Genomic DNA, 18468 nt, shown 5'->3' with positions numbered 1-18468 from the left:
TCTTTAATTTTTTTATCTACTTTTAAATGTCTCTCTGTCAATATGTCATCCAATTAATTAACCATATGTTACATCAAACTAATCAAATAATACAAATGGCTCTAGAATGTTAATTTACAGGTAATGTCATAAATTTTATTTTTCATATATCCTCCCCAATTTGCAGTATTATAATTACCCTGGCCATGAATAGTTAGGGGTGGCAACTTCTTGTGTTTCGAGTTCGGGTTGTGTCAAGGTATGCGTATAAGACTATACGGATCAACCCTAATTTTACATATTTAATTAAACGAGTCAGACTTTTTAATTATAACTCGCTAAATCCATGTTGAGTTTGTGGCGGGTTTGCAGGTCGTGTCATAAATGAATGACCTTTATGAATGGGGATAATAAACAAAGTTTTAGATGTATATTTTTCTTATTGCTTGTCTTGCATACTACACACTTTGTTCAAGAATGATCAATTTCTCTCTTCTCTTCCTACATTGTTAATGTTTTGCGTTTGAAGTTTAACAATCTCTAAGAAGGAAAAGAAAAACAAAAGTTTTGTAGTATATCTGTTTGTTCAATGAAATACATAGTTATATTAATGGTCCTCTATTTAATTGTTATCTCTTGGTTTAGAGTAAGTTCCATCTAGTACATGCTTAAATATACTTATGTTTCTCCTCTACCTTGTTTAGATTAGTTAATGTGTGATCCCTTGAACAAAAATCACTGATTTGCAACACATAAATAATTACACTAGAAAAAAACGTTGGTGCCACATAATTTACTGCATGTTCACGTTGTTTGTCCTTTAATATAGTGACTTAATTGTGATGCAGGTTCATTGATTCATGATTTTAAACTGATTTGTTTCAATTTGAACAAGTATGCTTAGGATTACTGCATTTCTGTCATGCATCATACCAGACATAATTTATCTTAGAACTCCCGAATTTCAAACATAGGTGAATGTTATACTACCTTTGGGCAACATATGAATCATTTCAATTGTAACTTTCATGTGGTTGACCACAAAATGTAAAACTCTCTTGTATAGATGGTATGTGAACTTGTAGCCATTTTAGAGAGATTAAAAAGGAAAAATTATGTTTGGACCCTTTGATAGATTAGAATTGATGCCGAAAAGAATGATGGGATATATAAGTTGCACTAGTTGGGTTGTTTTGGCATGGGGTTAACACTTTTAGAAACAATTTAAAATCATATTGTTCTGTGTTTCACCTAGTACCTTACTCTCATTTCAGCTTTGGTTATGTGTAGTTTCTATCTTTTGATGGAATGGTTTGTGAAAAAGAAAAAAAAAAAACAAATTAATAAAAAAACTCTCCAATTTTTTTTGAGTTCTGTATATGCATGCTTGAGATAGTTTTTGCTAATTCTTATTCTTCTAAACTATTGATAAATATGAATATTTTTTTCTTTATTTTTCTGTATCTCACATTTTAAGTTAGCCTTTTTACTCTTATTTGTACTCTGTACCAATAAAGGGCTATACTCTACAGGTTAGTAAATTTGCCATCAAGAAATCAATTGGATTTTCTCCAGAGACAGCAATAGACAACAAAATGAAGAGCAAAATTGAATAAATTTACACCCAACACAAGCTTGAAATGATCAAATATTAGCCTCCTACTATGTTTGAAAATATCCCAATACTAAAAATCACAGGAAACAGTATAGAAACCACAAAAATCAACCATTTTAGATGCCAACCCATGAACAGCAGATGCAAAATAGAAAGAGAAGAAGAGAGGAGAAACTCATTTAAGGTTTTCAAGGGTTAGGAAAAACTCATACCAGAGAGAAAGCTACAGGAGAGCATTAAGTGCGCCGGAGTGAGAGCTGGCAGATAGAGGTGCGCCGGAAAGAGAGCTGCCGGAGAGAGAACCTTGCGCCGAAGTACTGAGTGAGAGAGAGAGAGTGAGAGTGAGAGTGAGAGTACTGAATCCTGATATTAGCTGCAGCGCATCTACGTGGTATTTCCTCCGAAAATTTGAGCACCCGCCAGTTTTTACCAGATGGCGGCAAATTATTTGGTGTAGCTCAATTAGTGGCTATTTGGGGCATTTTTCTTAAAAAAAAAAAAATTGTGAAAAAAAAAAAAAAGGCTCCAAAATAAATGAGAAAAATATAAAAAAACATGAAGCAAGTTGTAATTTATTTTTTGAAAAAAAATTCGTTTTTTTTTTTCAATTATTTTATTATTTATTTGTTAAAATAATAGGGGTATTATATGAATATTAAAAATAAGTGGCATTTTTATACAATTTGGTTGTTCGGGAGGCTACTTTAGTATCTTTTTATAATTTTCCAAAAAAAAAATTATACTACCAATTTTTTAATTTTTATTTATTTATTTATTTGTAATTTTTCTCTTATAATATGTTTTTATCATTATAATATTAACTAAAAATTTCCGTTTATAAAATTTTTATGATAAAGATCATTAAGTTGATATTTCTCTTATAATTAGTTATAAAATAATACAAAATCCAAAGATAATATAAGATCAATATAACTAAGGCACTAAGATAATATAAAAGGCTAATAGTTCAATTGAATGTTGGATTGAACCTTCAATTGAATATTCGATTGAACCTTCAATTGTATCTAGTTTGATCTATCAATTGATCATACCACAGTCAATGGAACTAATTCATTAGGATCGCTCGGATGTTTGATCAAACATTTAATCCTATCACGATCAATCGAACTAATTCAGTACGATCGATCGGACATTTGATTCTATCATGATCAATCGAACTAATTCATTACGATCGATCAGATGTTTGATCGAACGATTGATCCTATTGCGATCAATCGAACTAATCTATTAGGATCGATCGGATGTTTGATTGATCATTTAATCATATCACGATCAATCGAACTAATTCATTATGATCAATCGGATGTTTGATCAAACATTTGATCCCATTACGATCTATCAGACTAATATGTAATAGTATCGATCGGAATTGATTTTATCAAATGTTTGATTGAGCCTTCAATCATGTCAAGTTGTATTGATTGTATCCCGAACAATTTAAGTAATGCACTAATATAATATAAAATGCTTAGACTTCAATTCAATGTTCGATCGAACATTTAATTTGTTTGAATTTTGTTCGATCATTTGATCTTATCATGATCGATCGATCGAATGCACTAGGTAGGACCAATCGGATATTTGATCAAACCTTCAATTTCAATTCTTTCAATCATTTGATCTTATCACGATCAATCGAACTAATTCATTATGATTGATCGGATATTCGATCAAACCTTCAATTTCAATTGTTTCAATCATTTGATCTTATCACGATCAATCGAACTAATTCATTATGATTGATCGGATATTCGATCAAACCTTCAATTTTAATTGTTTCAAGTTTGATCGATCATTTGATCCTATCATGATCGATTGAACAAATGTACTATGATCAAACGGATGTTTGAACGAACCTTTAATTTCAATTGTTTCAATTTTGATTGTCACTTGATCCTATCATTTCATTGTATCACTATCAAAGTTGTTGTACATTATGCAATAAAAATTAAAATAAAATAAAATATATATATATATGTAATTTCTTTTAACATTCTGTTACTGCGATCGATCGCACCCAAGGTGCAATCGATCGCAATAACAGAAACAACACGCACATGCTGCCCGAATGCGATCGATCGCACCATTTGTGTGATCGATCGCACTCGGACAGCACACCACGTGACCTATTTTAGGTCACTTTCCCCCCACACCCCACATATTTTTCTTCTCCAAGCAACACCCACCTCCGGCACTCCTCCACCGTTTTTCACCACCTCTACCACATAGCCACCACACGGTTCTTCTCCGGCAACCATACCAGGTATTTTTCACCACCTCTACTTTACACCTTGTTCCCCATTCCCATCAACACCCCAACCCCGATCACTTCCCCAACTTTTTTTTTTTCTCATATTTCTGCAATTGTGGGTGTTCATCCACCCACATTGCTTTGCTGTGGTTGGATTTTGGTGTTTTTGCAGGGGGTTTTAAGTGGAGTTGCTTTGTTTTGCAATTTTGGTTATCTCTAGTGCAGACCAGGTGTTTGTCAAAAGTCCCCAATCAAGCTCATCATGCCAAGAGCTCGAGCTTCGTCCTCCCGAGGGTCCGATACCCAAGCCATTTCTCCCTCACCCACTTTTGAGGAGCGGGAGCTGCTATTTAAGACCACCTTCGCCATTCGCGAAGACTTTCAAAATCTTGAGGCGACTCAATGGGCGGTCGCTGAGTTCAAGCGACGGGGGCTCAACAAGCTTTTCAAGCCGGTCACCACCACTACCTACAGAAAATTGGTGATCGAGTTCTATGCCAACCTGTAGCATGACTGCAACAACGTGGCTGCCCTCTCTTCCAAAGTGAAAGGCAAAGCTATTGACGTAACACGGGCTGACATTGCTGCTGCCCTTCAATGCAATCATGAGCACCCTCCAGAAGCCGCACAACTTGCTGAGCAACCGGCGAATTTCTACGTGGCGGAAATCATTGAGGACATGTGCGATGGGCAATATGCCAATTCCCATCATAATGCCGGCAACCGATCCAAGCTACCTCAACGGCTTTGGTTTGTGGACTCCATATTACACCGTAATGCTTTTCCCTTGGGGCACAAATCTCAGAGGCGGGATCAATTTCTTCAAACACTTTACGCCTTCCATAAAGATGCTTGGTACTCCATTCCCGACATAATTTGGAACCAAATTCAGAAATTTTGGAATGGGGTGCACGTTGGAGGAGCGGAGTCCACACATTCATGGGGGTTGCCTTTCCCATACTTAATCTCATACATCCTCCGGAAGAAAGGCATCAAGGGTACCGCAGCTGATGAGCCAGTCACTACTACTCCCATATTTGGCATTCGCCAATGGAACAAGAGCTTGTCCCACATGCCCCGGGGACCAGCAGCTGGTGCGGAAGATAATGAGGCCGAGTCGATGGCCGAAGATGAACTTGTAGTTGAGCCAGAGGCATCTGAGGAGGAGGCACAAAACCGCTCACTTATTGAAGAAATAGCGGGCCTTCGGAGAGAGTTGGCTGGCCAAAGAAAGGAGGCTCGGGAAAATAAAGAATTGATGGACAAACGCCTAGGCGCCTTAGAAGAATTGATGCAGTCCATTCTCACCCGGTTGCCACCACCATCTGCATGAGCATCATCTTCTAGACAACAGTAAGCAGGGACCACCGTCTGGCTGAAGACGTTAAACTTAGCGCTCATAAGAGGCACCCTATAGTTTACCCTTTTTATTTTTTTTAGTATGTTTTAAGTTAATCTTTTTATTTGTCTTTAGTTTTGTTTCTTTTTACTTGCTTTTGTGTTTTCTTATGGGAATGACCCCATATTTGCACACGGCCGGTTGTTGAATTGCAAGGTATCAATTTATTTTCACTTAAAACTGAGAGGAATTATTTTACGGTTTATATTTTATTTTGTTATATTTAACAGTGTAAAATCTTTCCATAAGGTATCAATATATTCATCATATAATATATATACACTCTTAGATCTGTAAAATTTAATATGAATTATGAAATGGGAATTAAGTCTTCAAATTAGTCCGAATGGAAACTTTATCCTCCAAATGGAACTCCTAACCAAATGGCAAATGTATACAAATTAAAATTTTTCTTTGGGAGGATGGAATTGAAATAGAAGAAATTTTCCTTTTTCTTAAAAAAAAAAACATATATATATATATATTGAAACAACTTTACATATGGAATAAGTGAAAGGGAGAGCTTTACTTTTACGGTTAAAATTTTATTTTGTTATATTTAACGGTGCATATTGTGTCACTTTATTTGAAAATTTTAAAGCATGCAGTGATATATACACAATTTTAGAGGACGCTATTGGGCATCAATTTTATTTTTTTATTTTATTTTTATTTTTCTACTTACTCTTTAGGGTCGACAAAGTCGACCCTAATACTTAAGTTTTAGGGTCGACTTTGAGAGTCGACCCTAATAATGGGTCTTTAGCGTCCACTAAAAGTGGACGCTATTAGCCATCAATTTTATTTTTTTTAATTTTATTTTAATTCTTCTACGCACTCTTTAGGGTCGACTTTGTCGACCCTAATACCTAACTATTAGGGTCGACTCTCAAAGTCGACCCTAATAATATGTCTTCAGCGTCCACTCTTAGTAGACGCTATTGGTCATCAATTTTATTTTATTTTATTTTATTTTTTTTAATTCTTCTATGCACTCTTTAGGGTCGACAAAGTTTGTCGACCCTAATAATATGTCTTCAGCGTCCACTCCTAGTGGACGCTATTGGTCATCAATTTTATTTTATTTTATTTTTTTAATTCTTCTACGCACTCTTTAGGGTCGACAAAATACTTAACTATTAGGGTCGACTTTAAAAGTCGACCCTAATAATATGTCTTCAGCGTCCACTCCTAGTGGACGCTATTGGTCATCAATTTTATTTTTAGGAGTGGACGCTATTGGTCATCAATTTTATTTTTTTAATTTTTTTTTAATTCTTCTACGCACTCTTTGGGGTCGACTTTGTCAACCCTAATACTTAACTATTAGGGTCGACTCTCAGAGTCGACCCTAATAATATGTCTTCAGCGTCCACTTATAGTGGACACTATTGGTCATCAATTTTATTTTATTTTATTTTTTTTATTTCTTCTACGCACTCTTTAGGATCGACAAAGTCGACCCTAATACTCAACTATTGATCTTTTATTTGATTTTTTTTTCTTTTTTTATTTTTTTCCAGCTTTTAGCATCCACTTAAGTGGACGCTATTGGTTAAGTATTAGGGTCGACTACTGTCGACGCTAAAAGTTTTTTTTTCGCTGCTTAAATTTTTCCCGCCCCTGGAATAATTCCCGTACGTATATTAGGGTCGACTTATTAGCGTCCACTGTAAAGTGGACGCTAATAGTCAACTTTTTGACCCATTATTAGCATCCACTTTGAGGTGGACGCTAATACGTCAAAAGTCGCCCCTAATAGTTGAGTATAAAAGTCGCCCCTAATAAGTCGCCCCTGATGAGTAACTTTCTTGTAGTGAACATGCCATTGCGGATTGTTACATTCACCAACAACGACACGTGTGTATATATATATATATGTTGCCATCTAGCCATTAAAGATTCCTCTCCCCCTCTTTTCGATGGAACATCTTTTCTACTCTTGATAAAACCAAACATAAAAAGCTCAAGAATTCTAATGACCAGTAATAATAATTAAGATCAAATATGTTCCGCAAACATAGTGTGGTATTAAAATGAGTGTATCTTTTTGTTAACTCATTCCTCTCATAGCATGCCATGTCTCTATGGTCAAAGAAAACTTGGTCTTTTCATCAAGTGAAAGAAGAATAATATGCATACCCTAGTTTGTGCATCTTTTAGGTTGTTGAAGAATAAAGTATTAACTGTCGCTCCAGGTTATGTTTCCCATCTTGGAAATGTTGAAACTGTCATCAGTTAACTTGGTAGAGATAGAGCAGAACCAACATCCGGAAAGGTCTTCTTGTATATTAAAAAACACGCAAGCAACGTCAAGATTTGAAAATTTGTCACACTTGGAGGTGCAGGGCATTGGTAACATAAAATATATATTGTCATTCTCTATAGCTAGATTTATGGTGCAGCTCAAATTTCTTCAAGCATCGAATGTGAGGTCATGGAAGAGATACTAGTCATAGAAGAATTAGGAGTAAAAGAAGAAATAACTCCAGAGGTGCTGTTTCCTCGACTAGAATTTTTGCATCTAAAAGATCTCCCAATCCTCGAAAGATTTTGCTTAGAAGGTAACATCGAATTTCCATCATTGAAGGCACTGATGATAGTAAATTGCCCAAAAGTAGAGACATTCATATCCAAACCTCTCAGTTCTGACATGACAATCAACAAAGAACTCAAGGAAATAAGTGCAGAGGACACTCCTCATTCAGTTATGCAACATTTCTTCAATGAAGAGGTAATTATTTTTTTTACTACCCTCTGTTTTAGCTTTACACTTTTTAGATTCTAAATTTAAAACATATTTGGTGTTTTACTTCGTATATATCTTATCTTCCATTATGTGGGTTGTTTTGTGATGCCATTAACACTCAAAAAAAATTAATTATTATTACAAACGATAGACTAGAAAAAAAAATCAAAACAAAGGTAAAAGATTGTTGGTTTATTAAAGAAATATTAAATATGACGTGGGCAAGCAAGTGAGCTTTCTGTTTCAATAGTATAAAAAATTGTTAGTTTATTAAAGGGGTAAAATTATATTATAAATTCCTTAGTCAATGCACCAAAACTTAAAACACCTTTAAAGTTTTTTGTTTTTTGTTTTTTTTTTTTATGAATTTGTACTCCCTTGGTCAATTGAAAAGGCAAATAAACCCCTACCGTTACATTTTTCCCTTAAATGTTTAACGCCCATGAGTCCCAACGAAATGCATTGTTCTGCCACGTCATCATATTAATTTTTTTATTAATTTGATTTAAAAATTAAAACTAAATAATAATAATAATAATAATAATTTGAAGGGTTGGCTGGAAAGCCACCCCCAACCCCTATGGGGTGGCTGCAAAGTGCAAATCAACAAAACCCAGAAATTAAACTTTGAATACCCATTCCAATTCTGCCAAGAACAGCAAATCAAAATAGTCCAGAAACCGTAAAGAAAATGACAAGAATTACACACCTACCGTAAAATATTTCTGCCGTAAATGGTCACCGCAAAATGCTCACAATCCGACCAGTTCTGGCCGGAATAGGGCTGAAAATAGCCGCTTAACACAGCCCACGGTGCTGCCCCCCCCTCATGGCCTCATCTCTCTCATAATGATTCTAATGACCAGTAATAATAATCAAGACCAAATATGTTCCGCAAATATAGTGTGGTCTTAAAATGAGTGTATCTTTTTGTTAACTCATTCCTCTCATAGCATGCCATGTCACTATGGTCAAAGAAAACTTGGTCTTTTCATCAAATGAAAGAAGAATAATATGCATACCCTAGTTTGTTCATCTTTTAGGTTGTTGAAGAATAAAGTATTAATTGTTGCTGCAAGTTGTGTTCCCCATCTTGGAAAGGTTGGAACTGTCATCAGTTAACTTGGTTGAGATAGAGCAGAACCAACATCCGGAAAGGTCCTCTTGCATATTAAGAAACACGCAAGCAAGGTTGAGATTTGAAAATTTGTTATACTTGAAGGTGCAGGGCATTGGTGACATAAAATATATATCGTCATTCTCTATAACTAGATTTATGGTGCAGCTCAAACATCTTCAAGTCATCAAATGTGAGGTTATGGAAGAGATACTAGTCATAGAAGAATTAGGAGTAAAAGAAAAAACAACTCCAAAGGTGTTGTTTCCTCGACTAGAATGGTTGTGTTAGAGAGTTATCAACTGATAACTCTCTCCATGTTATCTAGAATTCAAACAATCATTCAAGTGAAGATAAGGATAGAATTAGTTGAGATAAACCATTTGTAATTTGAATTTGTAATTTGAATTTGTATTTGTAATCTCTATGTTATCTTTTGTAAACGTTCTATTTATATATACAAAGCCTTAACCACAATTAATGGTAAGGCAGTACAACCCAAACACTAGAGTTACCAAATTATCACATGGTATCAGAGCTTTCCTAGACTAACGTCGTTTTTAAGTTTTTTTTTTCTGTTTCTATGGCTGCCTCATCCTCTTCCGCAAATCCCATCACCTACACAGTTCCCTCTTCTTTTCCTCACAAACTCATTGATACCAACTATCTAGTTTGGAAACTTGCAATCTTGCCCATCATCAAAAGCCAAGATCTTCAAGGCCATATTGATGGTTCCATTAAAAGTCCTCCTCCAACCCTCAAGTCCAAAACTGATGACGTTGACATTGTGTCCACAAATCCAGATTGGCTTAAATGGCACATGCGTGATCAGTTGGTGCTTAGCATTTTGATCTCATCTCTCACCGTCGACGTTGTAGTTCATGTCGTTAAATGTGTCACTGCACGGGACTTATGGCTCACATTGGAAACTATGTTTGTTTCCAAAGCCCGTGCTCGCTCAATGCAACTTCGCCTTCAACTTACCACTCTCAAGAAGGGAAGCATGTCAATTTCGGAATATTTTCAGAAATTCACCAAGTTGGTTGATACCTTGGCTGCCATTGATAAGCCATTGGATAAAGATGATATTCAGTCCTTTCTCCTTGGAGGACTCAACAGTGAATATGACTCATTTGTCACCTCAGTTACAACCCGAGTGGATCCAATCTCCATTGATGACCTTTATAGTCATCTCCTTGCTCATGAAGCTCGTCTTGAGCATAATCATGCCTTTAATGATCTCTCTGTTTCAAGTGTTCACTTTGCATCCAGAGGCTCTTCTATCCGTGGGGGACGTGGTGGACGTCACTCCTACTCTAGCCGTGGTTCTTACTCCACCGGCAATGGCAACCAGATCACCAACAATGGTGGCTCTTTCTCACACAACCCCAACTATCGTGGTCGTGGACGTGGCCGTGGCGCCTCTTCTTTCAATCGAGCCCCTCGCCCAATCTGTCAGATTTGCAACCGAATTGGGCACCTTGCAACCACCTGTTATCAACGTTTTGAGCACTCCCGCCCACAAAAGTCTTCCCCTACGATGCAAGCCTATCATGCGGCTTCTCAGACTCAATCTGATTGCACTTGGTATCCGGATTCTGGAGCCACACATCACCTAACGTCTGAGCTTGCCAATCTCAACGTCCATGCCAACAACTACACAGGCACGGATGAAATTAAAATTGGTAATGGGTCTGGGCTTTCCGTTAAGCACATTGGCACCTCACAACTTCATACTCCTTCCCTTGCCTTTAAATTGTTTAATGTCCTTCATGTGCCTAATATATGCAAAAATCTGATTTCTGTTCAGAAATTTACACAAGACACTAACACATTTTTTGAATTCCATCCCTCTTACTTTCTTTTGAAGGACCGTGCTACGGGGAAGCTTCTACATCGAGGCCCGAGTAATCATGGTTTATATTCTTTCTTTTCTGCTTCCAATAATTCTCCCGCTCCCTCTGCACTTATGGGTGAACGTGCGTCCGTGTCTGCATGGCATTCTCGGCTTGGTCATCCTGCCTTGAAGGTCGTTTGTCAAGTCCTTAGTTCATTTCAGCTCCCTATCACCACAAATAAAAGTTATTCTCCATGCTCAGCGTGCTTAGGATCCAAGAGTACCCAATTGCCTTTTACAACTTCTACAACACGTGTAACAGCTCCTCTTCATTTGATATTTTCTGATGTTTGGGGACCTGCTCTGGTGTATTCTAGAAATGGTTTTAGGTATTATGTATCTTTTCTTGATGCCTTTAGTCGCTATACATGGGTTTATCCCATCTCTTGTAAAAGTGATGTATTTCCAGTTTTTAAAAAATTTCAGATCTACGTTGAGCGTTATTTTGAGTCCAAAATTAAAATTGTGCAATCTGATTGGGGTGGGGAGTATCGCTCTCTAAATAAATATTTAACTGAACAAGGCATCAATCACCGTCTTTCATGCCCCCATACTCATCAACAAAACGGTGCTATTGAACGTAAGCATCGCCATATTGTCGAAACAGGACTTGCACTTCTTTCTCATGCTCATCTTCCCAATTTATTTTGGGATGATGCTTTTATCACTGCTGCTTATTTAATCAATCGCTTGCCTACAAAAGTACTTAAAAGCAAAACTCCATTTGAAGTCCTTTTTCAGTCTCTCCCTGACTATTCCTCTTTACGTGTATTTGGGTGTGCTTGTTGGCCAAATCTTCGTCCATACAATTCAAATAAACTCATGCCACGTTCTAAGGAGTGTATATTTCTTGGTTACAGTCCTTCTCATAAAGGATACAAATGCCTTCATGTCTCTTCCTCTCGCATATATATTTCAAGAGACATTATTTTTAATGAACGTCACTTTCCTTATGCTGTAGTGTCTCAGTCTTCCTCTCACCCTACACATCCTACATCTGATACAATCACGTGTCCTCCTGTCATGATTGCCAAGTCTCTTTCTGAAGCTTCAACGTTAGCACCATCCACATCACAAGTAAGTACTCCTTTATCTTCTACTACTTTATCTTCTCCTACTTTATCTTCAACCACTTTGACTTTTCCTACTTTATCACCAAACCATGCATTTGAAAATCCTGCACCCCCCACCTTCTCTCCTACTTTATCTCCAACACCCACGCCTAAACCAACCCTCTCTCCTACTTTATCTCCAACACCCACACCTAATCCCACCTTTTCTCCTACTTTATCTCAAATACCTACAAACCATACATCTGCCAACCTAGAAGCCCCATCCTCTTTTGAATCCGTAGAAGACCAAGAAACCCAACCTGCAGCAACCCATGTGGACCCCCCAGTAACATCTCATCACCCCATGATAACTAGATCCAAAAATAATATATCCACCCCCAAAATTTCAAATGATGGTACAGTCAAATACCCAATATCCCACGCCCTTCTTGCCACTGTGCTTCCGGAAATTTCAGAACCCACATGCTACACCATGGCTGTCAAGGATGAAAACTGGAGAAAAGCTATGAATCTTGAGTTTGATGCTTTGCTCAAAAACCAGACATGGCGTTTGGTACCTTCTACTTCAGCTCAGAATGTTATAGGTTGTAAATGGGTCTTTCGATTAAAAAGGAAAGCAGATGGTTCTATTGAAAGATACAAAGCTCGGTTAGTTGCAAAGGGGTTTCACCAACAGCCCGGCATTGATTTTGGAGAGACTTATAGCCCTGTTATCAAGCCTACTACGGTACGCTTAGTTCTATCTATTGCTATATCTGCTAATTGGCCTGTACATCAGATTGATATCCATAATGCATTCCTCCATGGCCACTTATCTGAGGAGGTTTTCATGTCACAACCTCCTGGTTTTGCACATCCTCAACATCCAAATCATGTCTGCAAGCTCCAAAAGGCCTTATACGGATTAAAACAAGCCCCAAGAGCTTGGTTTTCAAGGCTAAGCACAAAACTTATCACTCTTGGTTTTCATGGCTCCTTATCAGATACGTCATTATTTATTCTCAAAACTGCTGCATTTACTATGTATATTTTGATATATGTTGATGACATTCTCATAACATGTTCAAGACCATCAGAGATACCCAAATTGATTAATGAGTTAAATGCCGAGTTTGCTGTGAAAGATCTCGGCCCTCTTAATTTTTTTCTCGGGATTCAAGTACTAAAATGCTCCACAGGTGTGTTTCTCTCTCAGCAACATTACATGATTGATATTCTTAAACGTGCTAATATGCTTGATGCCAAGCCAGTAGGCACTCCTATGGCCTCCTCAACTCAGTTATCAGAATATGAGGGTGAATTATTTTCAGATCCAACATTATTTCGTAGCACTTTGGGTGCCTTGCAGTATTTATGTATTACAAGACCTGATATCTCATTCTCAGTAAATAAGTTATCTCAATTTATGCATCAGCCACGTCTCTCACATTGGCAGGGAGTCAAACGCTTACTTCGGTATCTCAAACAGACACTTCACTATGGGTTACATATTCATAAATCTTCAAACCTTCATCTTCAAGCATTTTCTGATGCTGACTGGGCAGGTGACAGGGATGATCGTCGCTCCACTAGTGGTTATTGTATTTTTTTGGGTAATAATTTAATTTCTTGGAGTTGTCGCAAACAACCTACTGTAGCTCGTTCTAGTACAGAAGCCGAATACAAAGCACTTGCAAATGCAGCAGCTGAAATTATCTGGATTAAATCAGTGCTCACTGAACTTGGATTGCAACCCTCCAAACCTCCCATTCTTTGGTGTGACAACATTGGGGCCACTTATTTGTCTTCTAATCCTGTTTATCATGCTAGGACAAAACACGTTGAAATTGATTTCTATTTTGTTCGTGACATGGTACGCCACAAGACACTTGACATTCGCTTTATTTCAAGTAAAGATCAAGTTGCAGATATATTCACCAAACCCCTCTCATCTTCACGGTTTGCCTTTCTACGTGACAAGCTCACCATCGATCCTCTACCGTTGAGCTTGCGGGGGCGTGTTAGAGAGTTATCAACTGATAACTCTCTCCATGTTATCAAGAATTCAAACAATCATTCAAGTGAAGATAAGGATAGAATTAGTTGAGATAAACCATTTGTAATTTGAATTTGTAATTTGAATTTGTATTTGTAATCTCTATGTTATCTTTTGTAACCGTTCTATTTATATATACAAAGCCTTAACCACAATTAATGGTAAGGCAGTACAACCCAAACACTAGAGTTACCAAATTATCACAGGTTGTATCTAGAAGATCTCCCAATCCTCAAAAGATTCTGCTTAGGAAGTAACATCGAATTTCCATCCTTGAAGGCACTGACGATAATAAATTGCCCTAAAGTAGAGACATTCATATCCAAACCTCTCAGTTCCGACATGACAATCAACAAAGAACTCAAGGAAATGAGTGTAGAGGAGACTCCTCATTCTGTTATGCAACATTTCTTCAGCGAAGAGGTAAATTTTTTTTTTACTATCCCCTCTTTTAGCTTTACACTTTTTTGATTCTAAATTTAAAACATATTTGCTGTTTTACTTCGTATATATCTTATCTTCCATTATATGACTTGTTTTGTGATGCCATTAACACTCAAAAAAACAATTAATTATTATTACAAAGGAAAGTCTTGAAAAAAATAATCATAAGAAAGGAAAAAGATTGTTGGTTTATTAAAAAAATATTAAATATGACGTAGGCAAACAAGTGAGCTTTCTGTTTCAATAGTATAAAAAAGTGTTGGTTTATTAAAGCAATATTAATGACAATGATTATATATGTATGCATATGCAACATAGTAATCATTTAGTTTAAGTAAGTCATATATTTATTTTCTTTCACATCTCTCGCTTAGAGCCATAACTCGGATAACGGATTTTGGAGTCGACACTCCCACCGTATAAACCGATACTTTCTAGTCCACTTGTAGGCTAACACCCCACTGCTTCCCAATTTTCTTGGTAGCTATCATTTTGCTCTTTATTTATTTTTGGATGGAATATGCATTTATTTTATTTATATGCAATATCAATATTTCAAAGTAGGTCATGAATAAAACAACAATCATTATATTAATGAAAACAATGTCATTCTCAGTATGCACTCCCATACTTACACTCTTATGATGGGATCTCTTGATTTCTTTCTGCATATAAATTATATAAAGAAAAATACACTTTACTTTCCAAAATTTCACCTGATTTGCAATTTGCCCTCCAACATTTAAAAATTAGCAATGTACTCCAATAAAATTTTAAAATTTGTCAATGTGGCCAATCAATTACTCACTCCTGTTTTTTATTATGAAAATTTAATCACGTGCCACACATGTACTTTTTTTCCTGCGAAACTTCTTAAAATGCCCTCAACCCCAACCCCACGCATTCGTTAAATCTTGTTCAATCGGGCGCGGTGAATGAGCCCGATTGCATTGTTGGGAGTCGGGATAGAGCGGCACAACAACAAGAACTTGTCGGTGAGCAGCGTGAATTTCAGCAGTGATGGTGGCTTGGAAGATGACGAGGACTCCTTGGAAAGCTAGAACCTTCAGTGGGCTAAGGGAAAAGCAGGCGAGGATCGAGTGCATGTTGTCGTTTCAGAGGAGCGTGGCTTGGTATTCAAACAAACTATATTTTTTTAACATTTGATTTATTAGTGGGTTGGACTTCTCAAATGACGAAAGACTTTAATTTTCTTTCTAGTTTTCATCTAAGATATATTTGTCTAACATATTGATATTCGTGGGTTGGACTTTTCAAATGATGAAAGACTTTAATTTTCTTTCTAGTTTTCATCTAAGATATATTTGTCTAACATGTTTATACAATTCACGGGCATATTCCATTTCCAAGTCCCCACAATAAATTCTACGATTTAATCAAACTTCTTGAGGGAACTGAATGAAGAAATTCATAATTCTATGAATATTAAATGCAGAAATAATAAAAATAGACAAAATATTTTACGTAGTTCAGTCTATGACGTACGTACTACATTATGCTTTTATTCAAATTAATTATTTTACAATACAATGATTGCTATTTATAGGGATGTTGAAAGAATACAAAAAGATATGATTGATAAAATCAAATCAATATTGAATATTTCTGATTTGTTTTTATCAGTTACAATCAATACAAACATATTCTCATAATATCAAATCTCACACAATATATTCTAACACTGAATACTAACTCCATCTTTCTTTTGTCTATTTCATTGGTTCATTGATAGGCTACGTTCCCCAAGTTGGAGAATATGCTATTGGGGAATTTTGACACCATATGGCGTGGCCAGTTTTTGGAGGAGTGCTTTTGCAAATTAAAAGTTCTTCGGTTGATATGCAATCATAATAAAGCAGATGTTTCTCCACCTAATTTTCTGGAAAGACTGCACAATCTAGAGGAACTTCTTGTGCGTCATAGTTATTTGGAAGAAATATTCCCCAATGAAGAACTTCTTGATCAAGAAAAACATGTTGGGATACTCGCACAATTGAGAGTGTTGAAGCTAAGTAGACAGCCTAAGCTGACATATTTGTGGAACGAAGACACCCAAACATATCCAATTTTTCATAATCTGGAAATTCTAGAAGTGTCAGAATGTGGCATATTGAAAATGTTGGTACCATCATCAGTATCTTTCTAAAATTTGTCTGAGCTTGAAATATTGAAGTGTCATGGGTTGATTAGTTTGGTTACATCCTCAACAACTAAAAGTCTTGTGCAACTGAAAAAAATGAGTGCAAGTAAATGCAAGAGGATAACCGAAATTGTAAGAGGGGATAGAGGTGAAGGGAATGATCAGGTGATTAGTTTCAACAAATTGACACGCGTAAAACTTGATTGCTTGCCACAGCTTTCAAACATTTGCTCAGGAGGTTGTTCATTCAAGTTCGCATCTTTGGAAGAAGTGATTGTGAGTAAATGCCAAGAGATGACGATTTTCTTTGATGGGGTCTTGAGCACACCAAAGCTAAAAAGAGTACAAGCAACCAAAGAAGATGAAGGGCAATGGAAGGATGACCTGAATACCACCATACATTGGTTTTGGGAGAGCAAACTATGCATTCCACCATCAAATGATTGTTCTGAGAAAGAGTAAGCATTTCATTTTACTCAATAGATCCAATTTCCATATATGATTAATATTTTCACAATGAGTAATACTATATATACATACATCCACTTCCTTACACTTATGATGCAGCCTGACTAAGTGGAAGCGAGTAAAACAATACAAGAAGAAGGATAAATAATTCTTAGATCTTGAGTCTATCAAGGATCTGAGAATTTCTCTCAAAACTATAGAGTCTATCTAGGGTTTCAAGGAAAATATGAAGAAAACTCATCTGAGTAATTCTTATTGAAATAAAACTGATCAAATAACATAAATTGTCTTTTCAAGAGGCTATAATCATCTATTTATAGCCCCAAGACCCCTAGTACTAATAAAGAACGAAATTAGGGCTCCCACAACCCTAATCCAAGTAAAACAAGTAAACTAAGTCAGTTTAAAACAAATAACAGTGGAAAAATAACATAGAAGGCCCCGAGTGTACTCGATCGCAGGTATAGCGCGATCAATCGCACTACCAGGGACTTGAGCGCTCGATCTTGTGCTCGTTCGCAGGTTCGGTCGTAGTTTCAGGGGCTTCTGCGCTCCATCATGTGCTCGATCGCAGAAATAGGGGGTATCGATCGTAGGTCTAGGGACTTCCTTCTCCAAAATAGGGGAACTACGCTCGATCGCAGTCAAGGTGCCATCGATCGCAGTTTCAGGGACTGCCTCTTTTGCTACACGAGTTTGGGATCGTGTCACCATCTTTCGGGGCGTCTTCACACCTTTATCCATTCGGGTCTTCCTCATATACTCCCAGGCATTGTATTCTATGTCATCCTCCCTAGGTTGAACAGAATTCGCCCTCAAATTCATATACTCCTTTGACGAATCTTCCATAAAGAGCACAAGATGTTTGACATTGAAGACATCAGATGTCTTAATATGGCTAGACAATTTCAACTGATAAGCATTGGGGTTGATCTTCTTCACAATCTCCACCGGACCAATCTCCGCTAATTTATTGTACTTGCCAATAGGAAATCTATCTTTGGTGAGCACCACCCATACAAAATCACCTTCTTCAAATTCCACAGCACGCCGCTTCTTGTCCGCATCTGCATTGTACTTGGCTATAGAGTCTTCGAGGTTCTGGATGGTTTACTTGTGGCCCTCTTGTATATGCGCAATAAGGTCCTCCGCCTTGGTGTGTATGCGCTTTACATCAGGGAGAGATGCTAAATCCAGTGGTGCCCGTCGATTACTCCCATAGATAATGGTGAACGGGCTAAGGCTGGTGCTCCGGTTGA

This window comes from Corylus avellana, chromosome ca10 (genome assembly GCF_901000735.1).
Source record: "Corylus avellana chromosome ca10, CavTom2PMs-1.0".
Taxonomy (NCBI): Eukaryota; Viridiplantae; Streptophyta; class Magnoliopsida; order Fagales; family Betulaceae; genus Corylus; species Corylus avellana.
Note: the sequence above shows the minus strand (reverse complement) of the source record.